Source organism: Salvelinus fontinalis, chromosome 36 (genome assembly GCF_029448725.1).
Source record: "Salvelinus fontinalis isolate EN_2023a chromosome 36, ASM2944872v1, whole genome shotgun sequence".
NCBI lineage: Eukaryota > Metazoa > Chordata > Actinopteri > Salmoniformes > Salmonidae > Salvelinus > Salvelinus fontinalis.
The window spans coordinates 12,083,314-12,101,648 of record NC_074700.1 but is presented as its reverse complement, the minus strand read 5'-3'; positions in this window follow the sequence as shown (position 1 = coordinate 12,101,648).

The following is an 18,335-nucleotide window of genomic DNA, read 5'->3' as shown; positions in this document are numbered from 1 at the left end:
TATTCCTCTGTGATGTGATAGTGATTTCTATTGGAACTGACTGCTGAATGTGAGTTAATGGGAGAGAGGGCGTGAGAGAGAGAGAAAGCGAGAGGGGGGGAGAGAGAGAGGAGACCAAGAGAGACCAGTCAGGTGTTGAGTGCCTGCTTGGCCCAGTTATTCTCTGAATTGGCCTGCAGAGGTGTGTTTTGTTCCAGAGGAGGGGTCGTGGGCTCAACTCGTTCTTTTGGTTGATCTTTTTTGGGGGGGGGCTGATGGGGGATAGGTGTGTGTGTGTTGGTCTTTCCGTTAGTAGTTGTTTGTGTGTGTGTGTGTGTGTGTGTGTGTGTGTGTGTGTGTGTGTGTGTGTGTGTGTGTGTGTGTGTGTGTGTGTGTGTGTGTGTGTGAGGACCGCGCACCGTGCTCTCCGTGTCCCCTCATTCCTCCACTCAGATCTCATTGAGTTGTTAAATGTCTTTATGCGCCCTGCTCCCTTGTGCCCAAGGGCTTCTAGTGTGTTTTAAATTGAATGATTGCCTGCAGCTCTCCGATTGCTTAACCTCTGCAGTGGCACCTACTCCTCCAGATCACTGTATTTTTAGAACCCCCCCCCTCCTCTTTCATTCTCTCTTTCTCTCTCACTCTCCTCCTGAGGAAACACTGAAAAAAAGACAAATCATCATTTCTGGGGAGGTCCTTGGTTTCTGTGTGTGTGTGTGTGTGTGTGTGTGTGTGTGTGTGTGTGTGTGTGTGTGTGTGTGTGTGTGTGTGTGTGTGTGTTTTGCAGAGGGAGAAGACAAAGTGACTCATGGCCTAGAGCAGGGAGTGTGTGTCTGTCTGCGCGTCTGTGTGTCTGTGCGAGTGTGTGTGTGAGTGTGTCTGTCTGTCTGCGCGTCTGTGTGTCTGTGCGAGTGTGTGTGTCTCTCTGCGTGTTTGTGTGTCTGTGCGAGTGTGTGTGTGTCTGTGTCTGTCTGTGCGAGTGTGTGTCTGTGCGAGTGTGTGTGTGTCTGTCTGCGCACGTGTGTGTCTGTGCGAGTGTGTGTGTGTCTGTCTGCGTGCGAGTGTGTGTGTGTGTGTGTGTGTGTGTGTGTCTGTCTGCGCGCGTGTGTGTCTGTGCGAGTGTGTGTGTGTCTGTCTGCGCGCGAGTGTGTGTGTGTGTCTGTCCGCGCGCGAGTGTGTGTGTGTGTGTGTGTCTGTCTGTGCGCGTGTGTGTCTGTGCGAGTGTCTGTCTGCGCGCGTGTGTGTCTGTGCGAGTGTCTGTCTGCGCGCGTGTGTGTCTTTGCAAGTGTCTGTCTGTGCGCCTGTGTGTCTGTGCGAGTGTCTGTCTGCGCGCGTGTGTGGCTGTGCGAGTGTCTGTCTGCGCGCGTGTGTGGCTGTGCGAGTGTCTGTCTGTGCACGTGTGTGGCTGTGCGAGTGTCTGTCTGCGCGCGTGTGTGGCTGTGCGAGTGTCTGTCTGCGCGCGTGTGCGAGTGTCTGTCTGCGCACGTGTGTGGCTGTGCGAGTGTCTGTCTGCGCGCGTGTGCGAGTGTCTGTCTGTGCACGTGTGTGGCTGTGCGAGTGTCTGTCTGCGCGCGTGTGTGGCTGTGCGAGTGTCTGTCTGCGCGCGTGTGCGAGTGTCTGTCTGTGCACGTGTGTGGCTGTGCGAGTGTCTGTCTGCGCGCGTGTGTGGCTGTGCGAGTGTCTGTCTGCGCGCGTGTGCGAGTGTCTGTCTGCGCACGTGTGTGGCTGTGCGAGTGTCTGTCTGTGCGCGTGTGTGGCTGCTGTTTCCTTATTTATGACCCTAACCTCCGTCCACGCTGCCAATTTGTCTGCGGCCAAGAATAAAAAAGGGCGACCAGGTGATTCCAGGGCAAGCGGCGTCCCGTTCCTCGTCATCGCTGCTCCTGTCCAGTCTTTCCAGTAGCACCTACACTTACATACACAGACCCCCTAAGCATCTCTCCATGTCATAAAAAACACAAACCAAAGACGTGTAGTAAATTGCTGCCCTATAAGGCCTAGCATCCCCTGTCATTGTTTAAAGGATGACTGGAGAACTTTAGCATGTGATAAAGATGAGATTTTGTGGTTACACTGTAGTAAACGCAATGAGAACACACAGCGGTGTTGTTACCGGGGACATTTAGTTGTAATTTGACAACGTTGTCATGTGCCTCAGGTATAGCCCTTGGAGCCAAGCCTCTCTCCGTCTATGTCTGTAAATACCTGCTTCATTTTGCCATGCTGTCATCACTAGCTCATTAACTGTTATTTTGGCCATCATGTGATGAAGAGTTTAGGGGACATTTGATTTGGCCCTAGCAGTCAGACCTTGGGATGTGTAGCTATGTTGTTCAGTGTGTGTGTGTGTGTGTGTTGGGGTCTTATGTAGGTGTGTGTGTGTGTGTGTGTGTGTGTGTGTGTGTGTGTGTGTGTTGGGGTCTTATGAGTGAGTGAGTGTGTGTGTGTGTGTGTTGGGGTCTTATGAGTGAGTGTGTGTGTGTGTGTTGGGGTCTTATGAGTGTGTGTGTGTGTGTGTTGGGGTCTTATGAGTGTGTGTGTGTGTTGGGGTCTTATGAGTGTGTGTGTGTGTGTGTGTGTGTGTGTGTGTGTGTGTGTGTGTGTGTGTGTGTGTGTGTGTTTGGGTCTTATGAGTGAGTGTGTGTTGGGGTCTTATGAGTGTGTGTGTGTGTGTTTGGGTCTTATGTGTGTGTGTGTGTGTGTGTGTGTGTGTGTTGGGGTCTTATGAGTGAGTGTGTGTGTGTTGGGGTCTTATGAGTGTGTGTGTGTGTGTGTGTGTGTTGGGGTCTTATGAGTGTGTGTGTGTAGGGGTCTTATGAGTGTGTGTGTGTGTGTGTGTGTTTGGGTCTTATGAGTGAGTGTGTGTGTGTTGGGGTCTTATGAGTGTGTGTGTGTGTGTGTGTGTGTGTGTGTGTGTGTGTGTGTGTGTGTGTGTGTGTGTGTGTGTGTGTGTGTGTGTGTGTGTGTGTGTGTGTGTGTGTGGTGTGTGTGTGTGTGTGTGTTTGGGTCTTATGTGTGTGTGTGTGTGTGTGTGTGTGTGTGTGTGTGTGTGTGTGTGTGTGCATTTTCATTACTTGACTTTCTGCATGCAATTTGTATGTGTGTTTGCTAGGTTTTAAGTGTGTGCATTCTGGTGGGTGGGTGTGTTATTTGAGTGTACCCAGCCACCGCTGTGGCAGTATGCAATTTGAGAGCGATTCAATACGCACACCCCCGTGGACCGGGCTTAGGGAGTGCATGGGCTGATGAAAAACTAATGCAGTGTATCTGGAAGATGTCGTCTCCTTTTTCTTCCTTCCCAAACCTTGACCTTTCTCTCTGGCTAAAAACAATACTGCTACTAAATAGGAAACAATTGCCATATCACAGCAGAGCCATCTATTTCAAAATGCATGGCTCTGCATCACAGGACATAACAGTTGTCCTTTCCCCTGTCTATTTCTGATCCCCAAGCCCCCCTCCCCCTTTGAAAATATGGCAGTGACTGATGTCGACATAAAACAGTGGGGTGTCCGTGTGGACTTGATGACATGGGCATAACAACAGTCCTCCAGGTGAAAAAGTGGAGGTGGAGGGGAACGAGGGACTCCTCTCCTCCATGTTAAATCCATATTTCTTCCTTCTTAAATGGGTCCCCACTGTCATTGGCGCTTTGCGATGACTCGGCAGCTTTTCAGTAACTCCCATTCATCTCTCCACCAAAAAACGCCAAGCCTGCAACCTTATTACAAAAGTTTACCCAAGGACGTTCTATTGTGGTTCTATTGTGTGTTTCTTTAGTGCAGGTCTGTTCAATGTCAGTCCTGGAGGGCTGAAACACGCCTGGTCTGCATCATATCCTTCTAATAAGGGACTAATTCAGACCTGGGACAACAGGTGAGGGCATTTATCTTCCAGGAAGAAACAAAAATCTGAAGTGTTTCGGCCCTTCAGGCCCAGAATTGAACTGCCCTGCTTTAGTCCCTGGTCCAAGTATTGTTTTACAAATCTATTCTATACTGGTTACATATTTGACGTGCTTACCTGCCGAATACACTGAAATTGTTGGCTGGTTTCACAGTCCAATTCAGTCCAAAGCAATACAGTACAATGCCATGCATATGTACATTTGTATGGCATTTTATGGAAGAGTACACTCATTAAAAGGTGTTAAATGTATTTCTGCGGCACATTAACATTTTACAAATGACCCCGCATAGTTCTTTTAACAAGATAGTTTTTCCGGGCATTAATCATGAACAAAGCACTCAGATTCGCTCAAGTCGCTCAGCTGCAATTTCACAATGCAGTGGAAATGTGTTAAATTGATTTGCCGAAGTATATTTAGCATCGTTTTGCCTCCGCGGGAAGTAAAGCCTATTTGTTGGCCGGTGTTGTTTGGCAGCCCGGACACAAATACATACAGCAAAAAGCACATTAGCATAAACAGGCGCGCGGCAGTCAAAAGAGACAGAATTACTAATGACAGAATTAACCAGCACTTTAAATCCCAACAGTAATTAGAAAGTCAGATGTAGAAAACGGTCAGAAGACCAGAGACAGGCATCATGTGGCATCCATCTTATTGTGAGTTTTAGGATCATTCATTTGGTTTAGCGTGGGTAAAACCTATTTCCATTCTGTTGGGTTGGCGGCGCCAAGTGTTCCAACGCACCCGCAGAAGTCCATCCGGAGTGAGCCGATGATGACGTGGATGCTGTGTCGTAGGAAGGGAATATGTGGCGTTGTTAAATTAGCCGGTCAGACCAATTTACCATGCGGCCAGTTGATTGATTGTTTGTTCAATTGATTCATTGATTGATTGATTGGTTGGTTGATTCATTGACCGCGGTACGTTCACAATTACCACAACAAATGACTGTCGCCTCAAATCAAAAATGACGATCAAGTTTATAAGTCACTTGTTACTAATGTTGGATGTTTTTTCTTTCCTTCTTTTTCATGTCCGCTGCTGCGTTGGTCGATCACCTATTCTCATCCAGGTAGGTGAAAACAATATGCAGTGTTTGTTTGTCTGTGCGTTAACTCTGCCCTTATACATGGGTAACAACAAGAGTCATGCATGCAAGAGACTACGGTGAGGCGAACTGTCCACGTGGATAGTAGGCCTGTTCCTCGAAGGCGTCGCGTTACATGGAGGAACAACAGCATCAAAAACAACTGAAATATGGCAAAACGAGAACAACGAGGAAAAGGCATGCTTGCACTCTTTCTTTTGAATCATGTTTTTTTTACATACAACATACAAAAGGTCATTTAAACCATCTATAAAATAATACACATCATTTATCATTTATCCAATGTATCTTTTCTTATCTACACAGTTATCTGACCCCAGCAGTTACATACAATAACGCCTACTGAATGTGTGCCATCAATGTCCCCAATGTGCCCTTTTCCAAACCTGGGTTCAAATACTATTAGAAATCGTTCCAACACTCTAGCCTGCCTAGAATGCCAGATTGTCGGGCTTTGCACTCTTGCAACTATTATGTTGGTCTATGAAGCCAGTCAAGCTCAATCGAGCACAGATAAAGTATTTGAAATGATTTTAAACCGGATTGAACCCAGTTCTGACGTTTTTCCCGCTCCCACTGTCCTGTGTATCATAAAGTATCATACAGAGAGTGTCACGTTGGTAAAAGGATCGGGAGACAGGCGCAGCAATGCGTAATATTTTATTTTATTTTTACCCAAATTACAGTGTGCCATGGGGACAAAACAAACAAACAAACACGTATACAAAACACAGGGTTGAAAAGGAGCGAGGAGTGCCTCGAATAAACAACACAAGCGCACAATGATTATCACACGGGACGAGACCCGTAATCATCTGAACAATCCACAATGGCACGGAAGCCAAAACACACAGCACAGGTACTCACACGACCAACGGACATAGTAACAATAATCAACAGCCCAATGGGGAAACAAAGGGCACATTTATACAAATACAATCAGTGGGAATGGGGACCAGGTGTGCGCAATGACACAGTTCCGGAGGGATCCGTGACAGAGAGCCTCTTAATCACTCTGAGAACCAGACTTAGCCTCATCATTAACCACTCATCCCATGACCCTCCCCCCTCACACACCAAACCCTTCGCTCCTGCAGCAGGCAGGGGGCCAGTGTGGATGGTAGGGTTTAGAGACCCCAAGGTATGATGGAGTGTAGTATGTGTGTTGGCAAAACAGGTGTGTGTGTGTGGGGTGGGGGGGTGATGAATAGTGTGTGTGTGTGTGTGTGTGTGTGTGTGGGGGGGGGTGGTCATGAGAGTGAATTACAGGGATATTTGTTTGGGGGTGAGTGATGGAAAGAGGGAGGATGCATGTGCATGTTTTTTGGTGTGTGTGTGTGTGTGTGTGTGTGTGTGTGTGTGTGTGTAATACAGTCTATGTATGTAGGTTGCTGAGGGGTTTGGGGGCAGCAATTGTAGACAGTGTCCCCCTCAAGTTGACGTGTCACAACTGGGTATCGCCTCTTGATCAGAAATAGCCACAGACACCTGTTCAACTGTCCAGAACAAAGGCTTTAGTCTCTCTCTCTCCATCCGTCATTCTCTCTCTCTATCTCTCCATCCGTCATTCTCTCTCTCTATCTCTCCATCCGTCATTCTCTCTCTCTATCTCTCCATCCGTCATTCTCTCTATCTCTCCATCTCTCCTTTTTTTCTCACTCCTGTCTCTCCCTCCCTCCTTCCTTTTTAGTCCCACCTGTTCTCTCTCCCTCTCTTCCAAGCATGTCTCCCTCCTTTTTGCCTACTCCCTTTGATGATTTTTTTTTATTGTTTTCTCCCTCCCTCTATATATTTCCCCCTCTGTTTAAAAAAATAAACTTTCACAGCCTTTTCCTCTCTTCTCTCTCCTTTCTTCTCTCTGTCTCCCTCGCCCTCCCTTCCTCCGTCTCCCTCTCTCGCTACCTCTCTCCCTTCTCCCTCTCCTCTCTTCTCCCTGTGTGTAGTCAGAGAGAGACAGGGCCGTCTGCGGCACATTGTTTGATCCCTCAGTACACAGGCGGCGCCGCTCGAAGTGTCAGCTCGCTTGTTCTGTCAGGGAGGTTAAGATCACATGTTTGGCAGAGCCGGACACGCCGTGCAACCTCAATAAAGATGCATGAAATTCAAACAGGAAGCTCAGCTCTCCTCCAAACCCTCATGGTCGGCAGAGGTGCTGTCTGTCTCTAGCCGGTTTGTTTTGATGCCTTTTTTTTTACATACAATGTCTGTGAAAAGTGAACTATTTCTTTGTATTATTTTGATTACATTTCAATATTTGATCAAAACAATTTTTACAATAGGGACATATTGACGATTTACACTGCCGTTCAAAAGTTTGGGGTCACTTTGAAATGTCCTTGTTTTTGAAAGAGAAGCTCATTTTTGTCTAGAAGGCCAGCATCCCAGAGTCGCCTCTTCACTGTTGACGTTGAGACTGGTGTTTTGACGGAACTATTTAATGAAGCTGCAGTTGAGGACTTGTGATTACACAGTGTTGTATGAGATCTTCAATTTCTTGGCAATTTCTTGCATGGAATAGCCTTAATTTCTCAGAAAAAGAATAGACTGACGAGTTTCAGAAGAAAGTACTTTGTTTCTGGCCATTTTGAGCCTGTAATCGAACCCACAAATGCTGATTCTCCAGATACTCAACTAGTCTAAAGAAGGCCAGTTTTATTGCTTCTTTAATCAGAACAACAGTTTTCAGCTGTGCTAACGTAATTGGAAAAGGGTTTTCTAATGATCAATTAGCCTTTTAAAATTATAAACTTGGATTGGCTAACATAACGTGCCATTGGAACGCAGGAGTGATGGTTGCTGATAATGGGCCTCTGTACGCCTATGTAGAGATTCCATAAAACATCTGTCTTTTTCAGCTACAATAGTCATTTACAACGTTAGTAATGTCTACGCTGTATTTCCAATGAATTTGATGTTCTTTTAATGGACAAAAAATGTGCTTTTCTTTCAAAAACAAGGACATTTCTTAGTGACCTCAAACTTTTGAACGGTACTGTACATTAAGGCTATTAATCCAACAATGTGACCACTGACCGCTCATCCAACCATATCCCCATTGCTCATCTCCTCACTGTAAAATCCTCCCATGATTGATACGGAACAGTGTAAAAAGCCTATCAGTCCATGCGGAATGATAAAGCGATCTTATTTCTCATTTGAAGAACCCACTGACATCCGCCCTTTGAGAGGAAAGGTAAAGGGAAAAAATCCTTTCTCCTTCACTCTCTCCAAAGAGGCTCCCCTTTTTACATGTCCAGTAATTTATCTGTCCACGGCAAAATTCATTTCAATTAGAGTCCTGTCCCGCTTTGCTCCATCTTTCCGATCGATCGCTGCCCCCGGCAACGCAGGGCATTACGCCTCTCGCTCGCCCACTCCACCAGACCCACCTCAGATATTCCTTCTCTATACACCTTGTCCTCCGTCACCATAATGTCCACATGCGCCACTGTCAACAATAAATATGAGCAGCGGAAAAGAATTACCCCCTTAATGAGGGATTAATTGTGTGAAGATGAAGTGTTGTCCGCGCTACGCCAGCCCGACCAGGTCCATTCCTAATGTGTTTATTTCCATTAGTTAAGAACTTTAGTCTTTCCGTTAGTATCAGGAGTGTCCATTGATTTTTCTTCTCGCATTCTTTTTTTGCATGCGCGCGCGCGTGTGTGTGTGTGTGTGCGCCACCGGCCGCTCAAGTGATATTATATAGCAGCACGCTATTGACTCCTGCCTGATCGATATTATAAATGCCTTAACGCCAGCAGTTAAACTCATTTGTCATTTATTGGGTTGGGCAAAGTAACGTATTTATCAATTCTGGCACTAACCTCCATCACAGCGCCCTAAGTGTTTCATCAAGGAGTTACTTTAGGCCAAGGGTAGACAACTAGAATATAATCATTTGTACACTGCAAATTGACCACAACTAAGACCAAAAAGATGTCATACCTTGATTACATTGAGACACGATCACATACAGTACCAGTCAAAAGTTTGAGTACACCTACTCATTCAATGTTTATTAAAATTTTATTTGAAACTATTTTTACAAATATTGAAGACATCAAAACTATGAAATAACACATATGGAATCATGTATTTACCAAAAAACAGGACAATGACCTAAAACACACCTCCAGGCTGTATACGGGCTATTTGACCAAGGAGAGTGATTGAGTGCTGCATCAGAAGACCTGGCCTCCACAATCGCATGACTTCAAACCAATTGAGATGGTTTGGGATGAGTTGGACTGCAGAGTGAAGGAAAAGCAGCCAACAAGTGCTCAGCATATGTGGGAACTCCTTCAAGACTGATGGAAAAGCATTCCTCATGAAGCTGGTTGAGAGAATGCCAAGAGTGTACAAAGCTGTCATCAAGGCAAAAAGGGTGGCTACTTTGAAGAATCTAAAATATAAAATAATATATACTTTTTTGGTTACTACATGATTCCATATGTGTTATTTCTGCATTTCTTGTGATTATTATAAAACATTTTGTTTAAACAATCAGAAAATTGCAAAAAACTTTCGGAGGGGGGGGGGGGATCCCTTGCCTGTTGCCGACCCCTGCTTTAGGCAAAGCTGGGAAATTTACACTGGTGTGAAAAATTGATTGAGGGAGGGAGAGAAGGAGAGAGAGAGATGAAGGGTGGAGGGGACTTAAAGAACTGGTCATTTGTTTCCGGTGGTAAAAATGATCGCTGCGCGCTGAGTTGTCAGTGCTGTCCCCCGTGGCTGATGGAAACACGTCATCTGATTGGGCGAGACAGGAGATCTGGCGCGGCGGGCTGGTGGGCTCGCTCTGGGGAGAGAGCAGGGGAGCGGTCTTAAATTGAATCACTTCCTGGTTGTGAAGCAGTGTGTTGTTGTTGTTTTGTAGTCGGTGCTGTTGACAGCCCGTTTGCCTCTGACAGTAAAGCAGACGCAGGTTAATGGATACCAGCCCTCAGGCCTACGGCATGCTGGGTAATTCACTGCCGTGCTGAGCCCAGGCAGAAACGATCTGGTGATACACGAGGTTCAGGAATTATCGGGTTGTAACTCCTGACAGACAGAAAGTATACAGTATTTGTCTTGTTCTACCACTACTGCATGTTAAAATCATATGCACACATTTACATCCATTCAGTATAACATTGACTATGGGGCATTTTACATATATGTATATGTACCCCTAATAGCATGGCCTGCTTGGACAGTACATACAAATCTATGTTGATTTCAAGGCAACCCCCCCCCCCCAAAAAAACACTATTGACTCCTGCTTTCATTTGTCCTTGTGCTCCGTCTCTCTATGCACACGTGATTGTGGTGGCACCTCTCACAGTGGTTGTTCACACATCACACAGCCCTCGGTAAGACCACTCTGATTTCCAGGCCCCCTTTGACCTCTGACCTCACTGGCTGCCTAAGGCCTCACAACCTTGCCTTACTGTACTGTCCATCCACCTGTGTGTGTGTGTGTGTGTGTGTGTGTGTGTGTGTGTGTGTGTGTGTGTGTGTGTGTGTGTGTGTGTGTGTGTGTGTGTGTGTGTGTGTGTGTGTGCGTCTGTGTGCGTCTGTGTGCCTGTACGTCAGCGGAGGCTGCTGAGGGGAGGACAGCTCATAATAATGTCTGGAATGGAGTCAATGGAATGGTATCAAATGTGGTTTCCATGTGGTTGCTGCTTACACACACACGCTGCTGTACGTGTGTGTGTAAGAAAAGGGGGGGTCCACATGCCTTCAACACTTCCACTAAAGCTACAGTCAGCAGGGAGAGACCATCAAAGCACCTCAAATATATATCAAATCCTTCCTCCCTCTTTCTCCGGCATGTAGTTCTAAAACGGGAAGAAATCTTGATAGATTCAACGGATGCAAGTGTGAGAAGAAAAAAGGGTCTGGGGAAGAGAGCGAGAGAGAGGGGTGTATGTATGTGTGTTTTTGTGAGGATATCAGTGAGTGAGGAAGGGGAGATGAGTGACGGTGGAGTTTGATATGTTGACGTGACAGGCACTCGTTGTTGCTCATTGTCACCAACACTAGCTAATGAAATTACAATGAACCCTGGGAGGTCTCGGATGGGCCGGGCACCGCGAGGCGCTCGGATACATATTAAGTGGGCAATTCCCCCCCCCGCACGCCGCCTCCGCCGTGTCACGCAAACATACGAGAGCGCGAGGGAGAGGATGAGAGAGAGACTCTAGAGAGAGAAACAGAGATGTTCCATGTTGAGAATCATCTTCTTTTTTGTTTTACCAGAGTGCAGATTGAGTTCATTCATAGTAGTGCAGATGGATCTACTTTGCCTTCCTGTGATTTCCACAGTTGGATCTTAGTTACAACATTTGGAGTCTCTATCTTTTTTGTGCTGTGACTATTACCCTCTTTTTTTTAAATAATGGACTTTGACTTCTACTTCTCAGAACACCACGTCTGTCGTTGCCCGTCCATTATAAAATTGTCCTTTGGCTCATTGTCTAGGGTCTGCTTACTTTCCCCATGTTCTGTATGGGTATGAAGTGTGTGCATCGTGAGTATGTATCTGAATGCCTTTTCCTCAGACAACCTCTACTCTCTAGAAATACGGTAGCCCACTGCCGTGCCCGCTTTGACAGACGAGGATGGCAGACTTGGAACCACCGCCAGCACCCTATAAATCACTGTACGCCCATCACCCACACACACCAAGGCCCCATTGTGTAGCTGCATCATCATCAGCTGCTGCTGCTTCTTAAACAGGCCAGAGCATTTTGTTTGCCATCTAGTTAGTTAGAACAATCAATGTAGGCCATGCCATCACCAGCCACTTAGCCCTCAGGTAGACCCAGTCCCTTCTCTCCTTCTCCCCCCCCCCTCTCTCTTTTGGTGTGTGTGTGTGTGTGTGTGTGTGTGTGTGTGTGTGTGTGTGTGTGTGTGTGTGTGTGTGTGTGTGTGTGTGTGTGTGTGTGTGTGTGTGTGTGTGTGTGTGTGTGTGTGTGTGTGTGTGTGTGTGTTGGAGGGGGGGAGTTGGGTGTGTGTGTACATGTGCGTATGTGATGTGTCAGTGGTGGCCATAGAGAGAGAACACCATAGTGGCACCCAGGTGTAATTAAAAGGCTGTCAGGCTGATGTCAAAGGTATTCACACACACCTACTGCAGCCTGGTGGCGTTACGCAGCCTGGTGGCGTTACGCAGCCTAGTGGCGTTACGCAGCCTAGTGGCGTTACCCAGCCTGGTGGCGTTACGCAGCCTAGTGGCGTTACGCAGCCTGGTGGCGTTACGCAGCCTAGTGGTGTTACGCAGCCTGGTGGCGTTACGCAGCCTGGTGGCGTTACGCAGCCTGGTGGCGTTACGCAGCCTAGTGTCGTTACGCAGCCTAGTGTCGTTACGCAGCCTGGTGGCGTTACGCAGCCTAGTGGCGTTACGCAGCCTAGTGGCGTTACGCAGCCTGGTGGCGTTACGCAGCCACCGCAGTGCGCCTTGTGCATGTGACATGTCAGTGCAAATAAAATACAATGTTATTTGTCACATGCTTTGTAAACAAAAGGTGTAGACTAACAGTGAATGTCTTACTCACGGGCCCTTCCAAACAATGCAGAGAGAAAAATATAAAAAATAATAACACAAGGAATAAATACACAATGAGTAATGATAACTTGGCTATATACACAGAGTACCAGTAACGAGTCGATGTGCAGGGGTACGGGGTAATTGAGGTAGACACAGTATGTACATACAGGTAGGGATAAAGTGACTATGCAACGGGATAGATAATAAACAGTAACAGCAGCATATGTGATTAGTCAAAAGAGTCAATGCAGATATTCGGGGTCGCTATTTATTAACTATTTAACTAACTATTTATTAACTATTTAACTAACTATTTATTAACTGTTTAACTAACTATTTAGCAGTCTTATAGCTTGGAGGTAGAAGCTGTTCAGGGTCTGTTGGCTCCAGATTTGGTGCATCGGTACTGCTAGCAGAGAAAACATATGTTTTGGGTGGCTGGAGTCCTTGACAGATTTTAGGGCTTCCCTCTGACACCACCTGGTATCGAGGTCCTGGATGGAAGGGAGCTCGGCCCCAGTGATGTACTGGGCCGTACGCACTACCCTCTGTACTGCCTTGCAGTCAGATGCCAAGCAATTGCCATACCAAGCAGTGATGCAGCCAGTCAAGATGCACGTAATGGTGCAGCTGTGGAATTTTTTGAGAATCTGAGGGCCCATGCCAAATCTTTTCAGACTCACACACCTGCTGCAGCCTGGTGGCGTTACGCAGACTTCCTGAGGGGGAAGAGGCGTTGTTGTGCCCTCTTCACAACTGTGTTGATGTGTGTGGACCATGACTGTTCCTTTGTGTGGACACCGAGGTACTTGAAGCTCTCGAACTGCTCCACAACAGCCCCGTCGATGTGATTGGGGGCGTGCTCAGCCCTCCGTTTCCTGTAGTCCATGATCAGCTCCTTTGTCTTGCTGATGTTGAGGGTGAGGGTCTTGTCCTGGCACCACACTGCCATCTGACCTTATCTGACCTTCTCCCTGTAGGCTGTCTCATCGTTGTCGGTGATCAGGCCTACTACCGCCATGTCATCTGCAAACTTAATGATGGCGTTGGAGTAGTGCGTGACCACGCAGCTGTGGGTGTACAGGGATTACAGGAGGGGACTAAGGGGCCCCCTGAGGGGCCCCCGTGTTGAGGGTCAGTGTGGCGGATGTGTTGTTGCTTACCCTCACCACCTGGGGGAGGCCCGGCAGGAAGTCCAGGATACAGTTACCGATGGAGGTGTTTCATCCCAGGGTCCTTACCTTAGTGATGTGCTTGGAGGGCACAATGGTGTGGAATGCTGAGCTGTAGACAATGATTGCAGTCATACCTTGTCCATCAACTGCTTAACACCTGGAACAGCACCATCTAGTGGTCAGAATGTGGTACTATCAGGATGTAGACTGGGCCATGACGCTAACAACTTCAATGACTGAATTCTCTGAACAGAGGAAAAAACATCACCAAATTCCCTGGGAATACATTACATAGGATGAAGAAACAATCCTCATAGCCGCAGCTCCATTCTACTTGTCAAACATAGAGAACTGATAGTATATCATCGTTGTTGGGGTGGGATTGGCGTGGGGTGTGGAAGGTCCGTGGGAGACTTTGACCATTTCTTTGGATTCCTCATGTCTAACTCATTATTAGAAACAGTTTGGTCCAAATTGAATGAAAGGTACTGTATTTATTTAATATGATATGAATCCTATAAATTAAAATGGGCAATTTGGGTGCAATCCATAAAAATGTAAAAATCAAACATCCTTTCTGAATATACAAGTAATCATCAAGTTTTTCGAAAGTACCTGCAATCTGATTACAATATTTGTGCTGGTAACATAATGGATTACATTTTTTGTTGGTGTTGTAATCAGTTACATGCAATCCGTTACTCCCCAACCCTGCCCGCAGATGTTGAAATATGGCTTCCATATTTCACCACACCCCCTGCGTTTTTGTAAATACCAAGCACCCCTCCTCCTGTACCCTCCTCCTGTACCCCCTTCACATGTGATTGGATAATTCAAAAGGTAGGCTTCAGTTGTTAAGAAATAATCCAAGGTGGAACCTTTGAGCGGAGGAGAGGGAGGGGGGAATTGTTATTCAGCGCATAACCCCCAAAATATTGAGCTCTGCCAGGATCATACTGTAAACAAAGATTAATGTGCTCTTAACCTCCAGCAAACAGGGGCCATATTTTACTGTAAAAACCCTCCTTATGGCTGAGCTGCCTCAGCTGGAACCAGATCCACTTCTGCTGGAGAGAAGTCGTTTTAGCTGGGGCTCAGAAGATTCCACCGCGCTTCGAATGTTATTCCTATAAAAGTGCTTTTATCATCGGGTGGATAATGGGAGGTAGAGATTAGAAAACTGGCCTTGCTACGTCTCTCCCCTCTCTTCACTCACAGTAAATGGCTATCCTGGAGTAAATGTATAACTGCCCCTTCAGCTGACAACCAAATGCTATCACTGAATTCTCACTGTCTATCACTTTGGCCCTGGGAGGGGTGAGCTAGCATGGAGGATGGTAGTGGATGGTGGTGATGGCATGCTAACTGGACCCAATTAATGAGATGTTGTAAAGAGGGACCCGTGCGCTCCACCTCCCCTTCCCTCTTCCACCCACTCCCCCCTCCACCTGTTTCTCTCTCTGTTTTTATCTCTTTCTCCCTAGATTTTCTCTATCCCCTGCACTCACTTCCTCTTCCCTCTCTCTCCCCCTCCCTTACTCTTCCTCTCAACAGGCTCTCCTTGTGTGGGCTGGTCCATGTCAAGGCCTCTCTGCCTCTCGTTTGACGGGCCACTCATAATGTTCAGACGGGGGAACACCACTTCTGTCTCTCTCCATTTGTATCTCTCCATCCCTCCTCCTAGCTCTTTTTTCCCTCCCTCCTTATTTTTTATATGACCGTCTGTCACTCGCACTGCCTTAAAATACAAAAACATATATATTGCATTTGAACCAACTCTCTGAAGGTTGATTGTGTAGCTACTACCGTATTTGTACTATATTAGTACCGTATTCGTACTATATTAGTACCATATTCGTGCTATATTGATAGTTATTTCTGCAATATACTTTACACTGAGCGCACAAAACATTATGAACAGCTGCTCTTTCCATGACATAGACTGACCAGGTGAATCCAGATGAAAGCTATGATCCCTTATTGATGTCACTAGTTAATCCACTTCAATCAGTGTCGATGAAGGGGAGGAGACAGGTTAAAGAAAGATTTTTAAGTCTTGAGACATGGATTGTGTATGTGTGCCATTAAGAGGATGAATGGGCAAGACAAAAGATTTAAGTGCCTTTAAACGGGGTATGGTAGTAGGTGTCAGACGCACCGGTTTGTGTCAAGAACTGAAACGCTGCTGGGTTTGTCACACTCAACAGTTTCCCGTATGTATCAAGAATGGTCCACCACCCAAACGACACTCAGCCAATTTGACGAAACTGTTAGAAGCATTGGAGTCAAGATGGGCCAGCATCCCTGTGGAACGCTTTTGATATCTTGTAGAGTCCATGCCCTGATGAATTGAGGCTGTTCTGAGGGCAAAAGGGTGTGCAACTCAATATTAGGAAGGTGTTGCTAATGTTTTGTACACTCAGTGTAGATGTATCTGGTGTTTTGTTTGTGAATGTGGCTTTATATTTATGGGTTGTGTACTGAAAATATAAAAGGAGGGGGTGTGTGTGTGTGTGTGTGTGTGTGTGTGTGTGTGTGTGTGTGTGTGTGTGTGTGTGTGTGTGTGTGTGTGTGTGTGTGTGTGTGTGTGTGTGTGTGTGTGTGTGTGTGTGTGTGTGTGTGTGTGTGTGTGTGTGTGTGTGTGTGTGTGTGTGTGAGGATGGGGAGGGAAGAGAAGTTGGGAACGTTTGTTGGCGCTCGTCGCCTTTCAGTCAGGCAGTGGACATGACAGCCGTGTGTGTGGGGCTACGGGGGGGTCCTGCTGGCTCCTCTCTTGTTCAACACTCTCACAGCAAACGCTACTGAAACCTCCAGAAAACGTTAACCAAACATCTGCCATACTTTAATGAGACCCTTCTTTTGACAGAGCATTGACATTTCAAATCTGCCACTCCAACGCCCCTGTCATGGCTCCCACCATTCACATGAATGATTCCTCTGGAAAATACAGTGTATGCCTAAGGAATCTATGCTAGCCATTTTCCTGTTAACATCCAGGTATTTGAGAAAAGTACTGGTAAATACATACAGCACACAACCTTGTAAAACAAATGGGTTTTGTCATCCCCGCGGAAGGCTCCCCTTTGTTTGTAACCCAGAGGCGGCGCTCGCAATGAATTGTGACGCCACCCTAATTTCTTTTGGAATTGCACTCTTGTCGATAAAGGGGAAAATGGTATGGCAATGACCTACAGTATGGTGTAATTGACCTATTTTGCATACACCGCAGAACATTGTGGTGCTAAACGGGACAGCCGCTGTATTTGTGATGTTATTTATTGGGCATCAACATGGCTGTAATCCCTGTCCAGGGACCTGACTGGAGTGCAGTTATAGATTAGCATGATTGCTGGTTATTAGTGTGTGTGGGGTGTGTGTGTGTGTGTGGGGCGGGGGGGGGGGGTGTCTGTGTCTGTGTGTGTGTGCGCGCAGGGTTGGGCAGGTTACTTTCTAAATGTAATCTGTTAAAGTTACCTGTTACCTGTCCAATTTGAATCAGTAACGTCATTTTTGTATTACTCAAACTCAGTAACGTAATCTGATTAGAAGAGGCATTAGAAGAAGACAAAAAATAATATTACCAATTGAACAACATCTGTTGCAGGGTAAATCAATGTTAGAGTTTACATAGCTGGCCATACATGGATGTTTCATTTTACTCTATGGGCTGGTTATGTAGGCTTATTCTAACCCATTGTGTTTTGCTACAGATAATAATATGATTATATCGTGACATAAAAATAGTTTTCTGTCAGATTTCCAGTCTTTCCAATTGGAAAAAGGGAAGTATAGATCAGCCAAATTGTTTTATCTGAGCACAACCCAAAAACGAAGGACTTATAATCCTACTCTGTTGTTTATGATTTTAATGTCATGGAGGTCTGGTTGGGCTCATTGCATCATGTTGAAAAAGAAATGCTGCTCTCGTGGAATGGCATGCCTTGAGCACTACCAAAAAGTGCTATTTGCATGTGGAAAATGAATACCATATGCTGCATTTGCTATAGGCCTGTTGTTTACCTTTTTGTTGTTGGTGACACTCATATCTCGATCATTTGCGCGAGTTTGAGCATGTGTCAGTTTGGCCTATGGTCATTTTTGAATAAGCAGGAAGTAGATTTTTTGGGGGGCGGCAGGTAGCCTAGTGGTTAGAGCGTTGGGCCAGTAACCGAAAGGTTGCCAGATCGAATCCCAGACCTGACAATGTAAAAATCTGTCCATTCTGCCCCTGAACAAGGCACTTAACCCACTGTCCCTAGGCCGTCATTATGAATAAGAATTTGTTTTTTACTGAGTTGCCTAGTTAAATAAATGTTCAATAAAAAAATGTATCACTCTGTGGTTTTCTAACAACTCGTTTTTGACAGTATGGAGCACAATGCCATGGAGAACTTTAGAAGGGAGTAACAACTCCCTCAAACTTTTATTCCATAGGCTGGGATCCGCACTATATATACAGCTGTTGTAAGAGTGCATGTTTTACTGGCTGTCCACTGGTCGCAAAAAGAACGATTGATAGGCAGCTTAAAGTCATTCAATTCAAGCGTTATTGCGTTCTAATACTCATAAGATCTGTGAACAGCCATCCACAACAGCCACAATCCATAAGGCACAAATAGCTAAATGAGA